The sequence below is a fragment of the Pongo abelii genome, chromosome Y, assembly GCF_028885655.2.
Source record: "Pongo abelii isolate AG06213 chromosome Y, NHGRI_mPonAbe1-v2.0_pri, whole genome shotgun sequence".
In the NCBI taxonomy this organism is placed as follows: domain Eukaryota; kingdom Metazoa; phylum Chordata; class Mammalia; order Primates; family Hominidae; genus Pongo; species Pongo abelii.
Window position 1 is genome coordinate 49,009,338 of NC_072009.2, and position 11,535 is coordinate 49,020,872.

At 34.4% G+C, this 11,535-nt stretch overlaps 1 pseudogene; it reads right to left on the minus strand.

Annotated features, from left to right (window-relative positions):
• Window positions 1-351: 351 nt before the first annotated feature.
• Window positions 352-835, minus strand: LOC129053297 (testis-specific XK-related protein, Y-linked-like; annotated as a pseudogene).
• Window positions 836-11,535: the final 10,700 nt, after the last annotated feature.

The window sequence follows — 11,535 nt, forward strand, 5'->3', positions numbered from 1 at the left end:
TGTGAAAGTATATATGGATATTTTATGGATATTGCATACTTTTTTGTTGAAAATATCCAACACTTCTCCATGAGTGATAGTAATTCCTCAGCTACTTATTTTTATTTTTTATGTTTTGTGTAAATATTCTCCAGATGTTTACACAATATCGCAGTACTTCTGGATGATTTTCAGTATGTCCTGGCAACACTTTGCCTGACCACCTTGGTTGCAGATACTGACAGAAGAGGAGCATAAACCCAATGGCTAATAGGTAGATTATGATGAGCTACATGGCAATTAATGAGTCACAAGACTTCAGTAAAATTTTCCCTCCAAAGAACCTAAATACAAATATTATTATCACATTTTCTAAAAACTGAAAGCTATAGTGTAGGATTCTATGGCCCACCTCTGTCTCTTGTCAATTATTTCCTCATTTGACAGCTGCAGTTTTACTGCCGACCAGCAGGAGAAGTTTATGGCAGTGAATACTAGCATGATAAAGATAAACATCTGTACTGTACCGACCATGCTGGAATTATTTTCTGTGTTGCTAGGAAGATGAGCTCCACTTTTCCAAAACTCCAGCCATGGTGCCAACAATAATACAGAATATATGATTAATAGTAAGGGTAAGCTCCTCTATCACAGAGATGCAGGGAAAAGTGCCAGAGTCACTACACATGAGATAATCACCAAGGAATACCATATCATGACATAGATGAATTTTATTGCCTGTAGCTTAATGTCAGCAAAGTTGTTGCTGGTGTGGATGGCCAGTATATTGCAGTGAATGGCCCCATACACAACTGGTAAGAGGAAACACATCATCAGCAATACTATTAAACATCAAAATGTTAGAGAATAATTTTCATTAGTAATGGCCACTTTCTCTTTTAAACTTACCATGTTAAGATATGTTCCTCCCTACCCACTTTCTTCAGAAAATAATTTACTTAAGAAAAAGAAAAAAGTTATTGTTAACTTTACATTATGAGGGATTTATGCGTGCAAAACCTATATTATACCTAGGAAAAACAAATAATAACTGAATACATACATACCCACATTTATAAATGTATATACACATTGCCCCCCAAAAAATAACTGGGATGTATGAAACTGGGTACAGACATTCATATCTGATGCTATAAGGTGTGACAACACATAGAAGGAAGTCTCAATTAAGAAAAAATAATGTTACCTGAATTAGCTCTTGAAAAGGTAGTTACTTTTTTATAGAAAGCTAGATTGTAAAGTAGGAAATTACAATGTAAAGTAGGAGGTGAATGTAATATAAACCTGTGTAACAGGAAATAGGAAATAAGCTGTGGAATTAAAGTAAATCCTGGAAGTGAGGCTGACAGATTTTGCTGAGTGATGGAATACAAGGTACTAGAGAAGCAGAAAAATTAAAAGATTTAGAAATTAAGTGGTATGAGTATGTGTGTTTTTGTTTGTGTGTATTTATGTAATTTTATCAGAAAGTTCTTTATAAGCAAATTAATTTAATTTTTACATTGTTCTCCCAATAATTAGACTAACACGCAAAAGGAAGAAAACCAAAATTATGAAGTATTGAATAAGCAGTTTAAACAATATTGTACCACATTCAGTTGAAAAAGTAAAAAATCATTGCCTATATACAGGCGGGTTAAAAAAATACATTTCTCATATACAATGAAATGAAGCCAGAAAACAAAGAGAGGCCAAATAGTCATTACTAATATAAGGTAATTATTCATTTTCTAACACCATTTAGAAAATGAATATCAAGAGTCCATTTATTACTTCAGGAATACCCAAAGAGAAACTCAAAAGCAATAACATTCTTAACTGCATTTATGAGAAATAAGACTGAATAAAAATAAATGACCTAAAAATTAAATTTTAGAAAGTAAATTTTAGCTGAGTGTAGTGACTTATACCCTTAATTCGAGCACTTTAGGAAGCTGAGGTGAGTAGATCACTTGAGCCCAACAACAAAAACAACAACAACAAAAAAGAAAACACAAAAAATGTTAGCCAGGCATAGTGCCATATGCCTGTGGTCTCAACTATTCAGAAGGCAGCGGTGAGAGGATTGCTTGGGCAAAGGAAGTAGGCATAGTACTTTTTTGCCTTGGGACTTTGATTTGCCTGTCCCCTGAGCCCAGCACTTTGGGAGGCTGATATCCAGGAATAATCTAGTAGGCCAACCTTGGCAAGAGACTAGAAACTATGACCTCAGCAGAATGGACTTGAGTTCCAGTCAATATTCCTGCTGATTGACTACAGTAACTTCAGGCCCTGAATAAAGGTCAGAGGGCAGACCATGGAAGATACAGACCTTGAGTGCACCCAGTGCTCAATCATGTGCTACAGGAGCAACCTGGCACTGAGTTACCTTTGGCAGTCAAATTACTCCAGCCATGAAAATCTGCTCATTAGTCTTTTCCTAGTGCTAGCAGGGTGGAAGATATCACAGGCTTAAATACCGTAATTTCCTTTTTCTCCAAATTGCCCTGAATCTCTGGACAGGCTTACCGTGGAAGAAAGCGTCCAAACAAAGCCAAACCATAAACACTGAATTAGGCACCTACATCACTGCGCAGACATCCATGCATAATTACAAGGATTAGGATAGATGAGAGAAACATGATGGCATCAGGTGGTCAAAATAAAGTCTAGTGGTGACTGACCCAAAGAGATGGGCATGGACACATGGCCTTACAAGGAATTCAAAACAGTTATTTTACAACAATGCAGTAGACTTCAGGAAAACACAAAGAATTCCAAAATTTATCAGAAACTTACCCAAGAGATTAAAATAGTGGGAGGAAAAAACAAACAGAAATCTTGAAGAATAAAACACAACAAAATAAAAAATGCAATCAACAGCAGTGACAATGGAAGTAGTCAAGCAGCAAAACTCAAAGACAGGTCAATTGAAAATATACAGTCAGAGGGGAAAACATAAATGAGATTCATGAGATTAATGGGATAACATCCAAAGAGCAAAGGTATCAGACACTGGCATTCAAGAGTGTGGTACAAGTGGGCAGGATGGCTCATGCCTGTAGCCCCAGCACTTTGGGAGGCCAAGGCAGGTGGATCATATGTTATCAGGAGCTTGAGATCAGCCTGGACAACATGGTGAAACTGTTTCCTTTTAAAATACAAAAAATAGCCAAGTATATTGGTGGACATCTGAAATCCCAGCTACTCAGAAGGCTGAGTCAGGAGAATCACTGGAACTCAGGATATGCAGGTTGCAGTGAACCACAATCACACCATTGCACTCCAACTTGAGAGACAAGAGCAAACCTCCATCTCAAAAAGGAAGTATAAAAAAAATTAGACAGCTTATTCAGAGAAATAATAACAGAAACCTTTCCAAACTTAAATAAAATATTAATATTCTGCTACAGGAATATCAAAGGCTTCCAATCACATTGAATTTCAATAAAAATATCCTATGACTTAATATAACCAAATCACCAAATATCAAAGACAAAAAGAGAATACAGATTTAAGGAGGAGAAAAATAAATAAAATATTATACCAGGAATACATCTATATAAGTAATATATGCATACTTATGATACAAATTTTAATAGATCCAAAGGAAGAAAAAAGTGCAAGATGATACTAGAAAACTTCAGCAGCTTACTTTCAGCAATGAATATATAATGCAGACATAATTTAATAAGTAAATATTAGATTAAAATGCCCTGTAGGGCAAACGCTAAAAACAGTTACTGAACCATCCATCCAAGAACTATAGAATAAACATTCTTCTCCACTGCATATATGAAACATCTCCCAGGATATATCATACATTAGGCAAAAAAAAAAAAAAAAAAAACACATCTTAACGAATTTGAAAAGATCAAAGTCATATCAATTATCTCTTCTGAAATCACAAATTCATAAGTACCTCAAAATTAAACAACATAATCCTTAACAGCCAATGAGTCAATGAAGACATTAAAGAGAAAGCACCATATTTCTTGACACAAAAATAGAAACACAACACACCAAAACCGATGGGATACAACCAAAGCAGTTTTAAGATTGAAGTTATGGCAATAAATGCCTTCAACTAAAAGAAGATATCAAATACATAACTTGATGTTTCAATCAAGGAATTAGAACAACAAAAAGCTAAACTCAAAAGCAAAAAAAAGCAAAGTCCCTAATAAAGAAAGAGTCAAAAAAGACATATGATAACTGATACAAAGAAACAAATAAATGGTCAGAAATCAAACCAGCAATAAAAAGTCACCTGTTAAAGAAAAGCCCAGGACCTGATGTATTCACTGCCACATTCTATCTACTGTAAAAAACAAACTACTGACACTTATTTTTAACCTAGTCAAAACAAAAACAAAAAACATTAAACAAAAAAGGAAGATATGGCAACTGTTCCAACTCATTCCATTGGGACAGCATTACGCTGATTACAAAACAAGAGTATAAGAAAAAAGAGAAAACCATGGGCCAATATATCTTATAAACATAATGTAAAAATCCTCAACAAAATAATGGGAAATGACTTAAAATGTACATTTAGAAAATCATTCACCATAATCATTCACCATAATCAAGTGAGATTACAGGGATGCAGGAATGGTTTAATACACAATCATTAAATGCCATAAATTACATAACAAAATAAAGAACAAAGTCTATGCAGTCAATAAGTGAAAAAAAATTTGACAAAGTTGAACATTTTTTCACAATAAAATCTCTTAACAAATTATGCGTAGAATAACTGTAACTCAACACAACAAATGACATAGACCCAAATAACCAGATAATGCTATAAATACAAACCCTTAGCAAATATCACACTCAATGGGAGTTAAAAGTTGAAAGCTTTTCTGTGAAGATCTGAAAGAAGACCTGGATGTTCACTTTCACTACTTCTATTAACATAATAGTAAAAGTCCTTAGCCAGAGTAATCAGACAAGAGAAAGTAAGAAAGGTATCCAAATTGGAAAGGAAAAAGTAAAATTGTCCATATATGCTGCTAATTACATAATATGGAAATCCTTAAACACACCACTAAAAAGTACTTAGAACTAATTCAGAGAAATCGGTGAAGTTTCAGTTTATAAAATAAACATACAATTCTGTAGCATTTCCATATACTAATAGCAAAGTATCAAAAAAAAAAAAAAACCTAAGAAAACAATCTCATTTACAATAGGTATGGGAATAAAAAGGAGTAAATTTAACCAAGGAGTTAAAAAAATCTGCATTCGGGAAACTATGAAACATCAATAAAATGTTAAAATGGCATAAATAAATGGAAAGATATCTAGTTCATTGACTAGGAAAAGTAATATGGTTAAAATGTTTATATGATCCAAAGCAGTGCACCGCTTGAATGCAATCTCCATCAAAGCACCAATGGCATTTTTCACAGAAATTGAAAAATATCCTAAATTAATATGAAACCACACAAACACACACACACACACCCTGAATAGCCAAAGCAATCATGAAGATGGCAGTGGGGTTGGGGAGTGAATTCACAGACCTGGAGATGTCACAATGCTACAAACCAATACAATAGAATACAGTGAGCAAAAATAAATTTATACCTGTATAGCCAACTGATATTCTGCAGAGGTGCCAAGAACACAAAATGAAGAAGTGTCAGTCTCTTCAATATGTAGTGCTGGGACAACAAGAGAGCTATATGCAGAAGAATGTAACTAGAACATTATCTGTCACCAAATACAAAAACGAACTCAAATGGATTAAAAAGCCTAGTGGAGTGGTGTTGCACCTATAGTTTCAGCTACTTTGGGCTCAGATGGGAGGATCACCTGAGCCTAGGTGTTCGAAGCTGTAGCATGAAACACTTATGCCACTGCCCTCCACACTAGATAAAATAGTGAGACCTCACCTATAAGAATATATTTTTAAAAACATTTAAAAATAAAGAGGTAATGACACCACCAAACTGTCAAACTAGTAGAATAAATCACAAAACATATTTAACGACCGTGGCCTGGGCAAGAATATTTATTGGATAAGACTTCAAAAACACAAGCAAAAAACACATAAACAGAAAAATGAGGTACAGCATACTAGAAAACTTGCATAAAACAAAAAATAAAAATAAAATAAAATAAATCATCAGAGTAATAGAATGAGAGCAAATATTTGCAAACTGTACATCAGACAAGGGGTCAATCAAAATATACAAGGAACTAAAAACAGATTCAAAAGAACATGAAAATAATAACCCAATTAAAAATAAGTATCTTCTGTTTTCAAAAGAATATATATACACAGCTACCGGTGTGTGCATGTGTGTGTGTGTGCGTGTGTGACTGTGGCTGTGCATATCTGTGTGTGTGTGTGTGTATATATATATATAAATCTCAACATTTCTCATCATCACAGAATTATAACCTCTACCTCAAGGGATTCTCTGCTGCAACCCCCTAAGCTCCTAAGTAGCTGGGATTAGAGATGCGTGCCACCAGAGATGCATGCCCAGCTAGAGATGCATTAGAGATGCCCGGCATGCATTAGAGATGCGTGCCCAGCTAGTTTTGTATTTTTAGTAGAGATAGGGTTTCACCATGTTAGCTAAGCTGGCCTCTAACTGCCGAACTCAGGTGATCTGCCGGCCTCAGCCCTTCAAAGTGCTGGAATTAGAGGTGTGAGCCACCATGCTCGGCCTATTGCCAAGAAATTTAAGAAATTTTATAAATTTCTTAAATTAAGAAATTAAGAATTTCTTAAATTAAGACATTTTATAAATTTCTTAAATTAACATTGTAAAAAAGAAAAAGTTGGCCAGGCACAATGGCACACACCTGTAATCCCAACACTTTGGGAGGCCAAGCTGGGTGGATCATGAGGTCAGAAGCTTGAGACCAGCTGGGCCAATATAGTGAAACCCCATCTCTACTAAAAACACAAAAATTAGCTGGGTGTGGTTGTGTGCACCTGTAGTCCCAGCTACTCAGGAGGCTAAGGCAGGAGAATCCCTTGAATGTGGGAGTTGGAGGTTGCAGGGAGCTGAGATCATGCCACTGCACTCCAGCCTGGGTGACAGAGTGAGATACTCTCTCCAAACAACAGCAACAAAATTAGGTATGTTTTTACTGCACAGAGATTTATTGGTTCTAATGTTATCAGGAGGTTTATTTATTTGTTGAGTTTTCTGGCTAATGTGTTGTTCATTTTTTGTTGTTTCTGCCTACTTCATTTTCTTTCAGGAGATTCAGTCAATTAAACTTAAATTAGCTCGAGAGTATGGCCCAAAATCACTTCATGCATTGTCACTGGGATTAACTCTTTGGCTTTGCAGGAGTGTTTATTGCCCTGTTAGTGTTACTAATTGCCCTTGCTATTACTCATTTTTATTTGCATAGAAGGTTAAATCATGAGGTTGCACATTTTTGCATGTGTTTATAAAATTCTGCACTTACTGTTTTAATGAAAGGTAACAGTTTTCCCCAGTGACTCTTAATTCTATAAAATGTATGTAATTTTTTATACATTTTGCTATCTTGGAATTCTAAATGCAGATCTGAATGAAATTAGTTCTTACAAAATTCATAGTACTCATGCAAATCAGCATAGTAACAGACAGGAGTCATATGGAAATGAATTGCTTAGCTATGTTTTGATATTCCAAGTCACAGCTACAAATTTAAAGATGTCTAGAAAATCTACCACTGAGATGTTAAATCACGTCAATTGACAAATAAAATTTATGAGATTATTTTTGAGCCACACTCTCTTTGCCCTCACTCTATGCTCAGTCCTTAATTTAAGGTTATATTTCTATCCCTCATAACTATTTAGAATGTCCATAGACTGAATGAGAATAATATTAAAAGGAACAGAAAAAACGACTGACTTAATCCCATTTGCACTTTTTAAAAACTATCATTACCTATGACTGATAAAAATTGCACAGGAAAATTTTCAAAATTGTGAAAACTAAATAAAACTAAACCAGGATGCATTTCAGTCAGAGGAATGATGATTATCACATCTTTAATCTTGATAGAGAACTACTTATTTTCTATTTACTTCTTGGAAGCAGAGATCAGATATTTGTGTCACTTACCTCATTATAGGTCCTAAAGGAAAAATGAGCCAAAAAAAGTAATGTAGCTTTATTTCTCCTCAAGTCTTTGTTGAAAAACATTAGAGTAATTTGATCCAAAATTACCTCCATGATAATAAAGTTCATGGCAAATGTCATCAGAATCCATCACTAACTTTTCAGTTAATTTCAAACAGATGGCCTCACCACAGCAGAGAACAGTTGAGCAGAGAATGCTGAAAGGAAAGCTCATATGGGGTTTGTGCCCAAGGGCCATTTCTTCTTCCAAATATAAAAGTCCTCCTGTACTTTCTTTATCAGTCTTTTCAAACACTGTGCCATTAGCATGCTGCTAATTCAAACTCTTCTTGGCAGAGAATCCAGTATAGTTTGGCACCAAATCCAAACAGAAGAAAACAAGATTCTGTATAATTCACTATTCATGGAAAATGTAGAAAGGTAAATATGGATCACTAATCACAATAAAAAAATCTATGTCTGGTTTAGGAAATATTGAACCACCATCTGACATAATTGAGTCAATCAAAGCAATTAAACTATTTGACATAATTTAGTCAATATGTCAAATAACGACATATTATTTATTCAGCAAACATTGTTTTAAGAAAATAGACAATAAAACTTCTGTGAGGCACTAACTACCCCTTAACACCCAGATGATAGTCCTGTCTTCAAGTAGTATGAAACAAGGTGTATATTTCTCATAAGTTTTCTTTCTGTGTTAGTCAGCCAATGTCTGTGGCTAACGTCAACTAAAACAAAACAGCACATGGTCTAAGCCAAGTCTAACCATGATGACGCTAAGAAAACAATCTAGCAGATATTTCTGATTTGGAAAGGAATACAAAACATCATCTTCTTCACTGCTCTGATTTCCTTATTACACATGTATAAAAAACTCCAAATTTTATAATCCACAACAAAAACTGTCTCTTTTGGCACTACCCTTTTTCTCTGCTTTTAATTTCCACAGAGAATTTCCATTATCTATTTCCTTTCAATCAGTTATTGTCTCAGGTTTTATCCCACAACAGTGAAGTCACCATCCTTTCTCAAAGGTAATCAGTGACATCCTAATTGCTAAATTTAAAATGTTACCTTGAATTTCAGGTGAATATTTTTATCGTTGATAATATGCTCTCATTTGAAAATTCTACTTACCTTTATCAGTGAGGCTTTCATCCCCAACAGTCTACAAATGTGTACTATACTTAAAATTATAAACTTATTTGACAAATATAATAATAGTTTTTTTAAATGTCTTGTCTTTGCTGTCTGTTTATTGAGACAGGGTCTGTTTCTGTTGTCCATGCTGGAGTGCAGTGGTGCAATCAATAACTCACTGCAGCCTCAAACTCCAGTGCTAAAGCAATCTGTCCATGTCAGTCTCCCAGGTGACTGTGACTACAGGCCACCCAGACTAGCTAATTTTGGTAGAAACAGGGCCTCTCCATGTATCCCAGGCTGATCTTGAGTTCCTGGGATCAAGCCATCTACCTGCTTCAGGCTCCCAAAGTGCTGCCATTGGAGGTGTGAGCCACCAGGCCTGGCCAAATATAACAGTTACTTCTTAGTCACTCTCTTAATTGAATTATTCCTGATGAATTTAATCTCAATCTCCCAGTTATCTCTTCCTGTATGATGGATTTCTGAATGGTACCATGAGTCCCAAATTGTTATCTCCAGCCAGTCTCTTACCAAAGCCCAAATCATATATGACTATATTGCACATACTCATGTTTAACAGGCAATCTGATCTCAAGGCTACACACTGAATTCTGATGCTCCTTCCAAACTACTTTCCCCAAGTGTTTCCCATTTCACCTGATAGTAATCAGATCCTGGTGTAAAGGCCTGAAACTGGAAGGTCATCCTCCATGCTTTTCTTTTCATCTAATCATTTATATTAATCCTCAAATTCTGCATGTTTTCATTTTAAAACAGGTCCAGAATCTAAACACTTTTCCGTATTTCTCCTGCTGTCACCCAGATACAAGTTATCTACATTTCTCATCTGATTAACTCAGCCACTTTAGTGATCTCCTACCTTCTATTTGTATTCTGCTATTATAACTATTACACTATTACCACTATTACAGCTATGTGAGTTATATCTCAGATACTATAAAATTAACTATTTTAAAAGAGATTTTTTTAAACAAACACTTTTTTAACAAACAGATGTAATGTCATTAAAATATGGACCTAAGGGGTATGTAGTTAAAAATCTGTATGGTCACTCTATTTGTTGTTAATATGAAAATTTAATCTTTCAAAATGGCTGTGTTGATAAACAAGTTGTTGTTAATATTAATTTGTCAGTTTATGGAAAGAAGAGTGGGAAGAATTATTATTTTCATAATACAAGCATTATTTTTCTTCTTATCTCAGGTTGTGAAGCACTTTTTGAATGGGAAGGAATATCTGCTCCCTGTTAGATCTCACCCACCAGAAAAACTTGCGGGACTCAAAAATCCTGGTACTACTTATCACATGATTTCTGTGATCCAGCAGCCAGATACACACACACACACACACACACACACACACACACACACACACATTCCACCAGAAACAGTATTCTTGCAATTGAATGCATAGGTAAAAATATAGAAAATGACTTTTTGAAGACGAGAAGCAGAACAGTGAGGTAAATTCTAATTATTAATTACTATTACTTTGAAGATTCTGATAGCAGCTGCTGTTTTATCTCTGAAATTATTTTACATTAAGAGAATTATGCAGGAAGTGCCTTTTCATAATATGGCTAAAATCTCTGAGATACTATGACTGACATATTTATATTATCTGTGTATCATAAGCTGTGCTTATTTTTAAAATTATATATTTTTCTCAAATGAGAGCTTTTGTTGTTAAAGAAACAAATTTGTTATTCAAATTATTCTATGTAAACTTGTAAAAAAAATTTGTTAAGAATTATCATCAAACTGCCTGTGAAAAGTATTCATTTGAAAATAAAGCAGTAAAAAAGTTAGGTTATAGTGTTACATCACCTGTTTAGAATATACCTCCAAATAAGTGAATATGGAATACCTATATTTTGCTAATGTTTATACTCAATCACTTTATTATTGTTATTATATTTTTACTTTTCTGTAGAGATACTGATAGAAACTAAATTTAAAAATTAGAATATTTTAACTGTAGTAAATGGTTTTCCTACACCTTTTTCATCTTTTTCCTTTCAGTGGGCATAAATAGTTTTGTCTTTCAGCTGCTGGTGTCTCAACACTTATCATTTATAGAGATTACAAAACACACACTTTCTTTCACTTTTAGTAGAATCTTCATATGGGATGTTCACCAATACTTGGTTAACAGCCACTATTGGAAGAAAAATTGGAATGTAAGTTCTGGTAATATAGCCCTTATGACCCCTAGGGTGTTGAGTTTAACACATATAGAGATGGTTAACCATACCAGAAGGAAACAAATGAAACAGACA